The sequence below is a fragment of the Phalaenopsis equestris genome, unplaced genomic scaffold (genome assembly GCF_001263595.1).
Source record: "Phalaenopsis equestris unplaced genomic scaffold, ASM126359v1 Scaffold000049, whole genome shotgun sequence".
Lineage (NCBI taxonomy): Eukaryota > Viridiplantae > Streptophyta > Magnoliopsida > Asparagales > Orchidaceae > Phalaenopsis > Phalaenopsis equestris.
Genome location: NW_018164491.1, coordinates 36,597 through 37,732, shown reverse-complemented (window position 1 = coordinate 37,732; position 1,136 = coordinate 36,597).

The following is a 1,136-nucleotide window of genomic DNA, read 5'->3' as shown; positions in this document are numbered from 1 at the left end:
CGGGGGGAGGGGGGGTTGGGAGCTATCAAGGAAGCTCGTAGATAAAGTAGGCCTCTTGGATCATTGATTGGGCCTTCTTATCATGAACTTGAAGCCTGCACTTCTTTGAGTGATCATACTTAGCGACTTCATCCATTGAAGTGATGACCACAAGAACTATCTCTCAAAAAGATCTAGTGAACTGGAGAGCTCCTTCGCTGACCTTGCCTAAACCTATCAAGATCCTCCCTCTAGCTCTCACATACTCTTTAAGCCTGCTCACTAAGCTCTTCTCCATTTCTCAAGCTTCGCCATCAAGGTCATTTACCAGTCCTCTGAAGTCATCGACATGGTAGGAGAAAAAATACTTTAACCTATCACTATTCATGCACATTTATGTGTTGTCTGCCATCTATAGCAATATATTTTTTCAAATAAATAACTAAATAGCCTTTGTACAGTACAAACTACAATGTAATATTTCTTTATTCTTTTTTTAGTAGCCCTACAAGAAGAATGACACCTTAGGGAGTATAAGAGCGAGAGGAAATGGAGGAGCACGATCATCATCGAAGGGGAATATAGAACAACTGGGAACTTCATTCCTCTTTACCTCTTACTCATCTCACAATGTCTCACTCGGACTGTATAAACTCAAGGATTATACGGGACCCAACATCCTAAAGGTATTAAACGTCATAAAAGATGTGGTTGGCATGGAAATCATACTCTAATTTAGCAAGGAAATTTCTTATTTAAAAGAGAAAGAAGGGCAATGATGGATTGCACTAGAGATTTCATGTTAAAAAAAATAAGTTAATAGAGCAGATGAAAAAGATAATAGAAGAAATGAGGTTGGAGGCCTCAAGAATATAATCTGGAGATCATTATAGAAGCCACATTAGATCTTCAGGATCAATAGTATAGAGGCATAAATCATGAAGACGTCAGCCGCAGAGAGAAAGACTACCATGGACAGAGCCAAGGAGAACCCTGACTCAAATGCTAGAAGAATAAAAAGAAGATGATGAGTTATATGTCATGAAAAAGGATATCTCAAAAACATCAGATGATGAAGTAAGAGAGAGAAAAAGAAGATGAAAGCCAATAGAGTACGCTTCTCAAGAGAAATTGTTGAAGATAAAACACCCATAAGG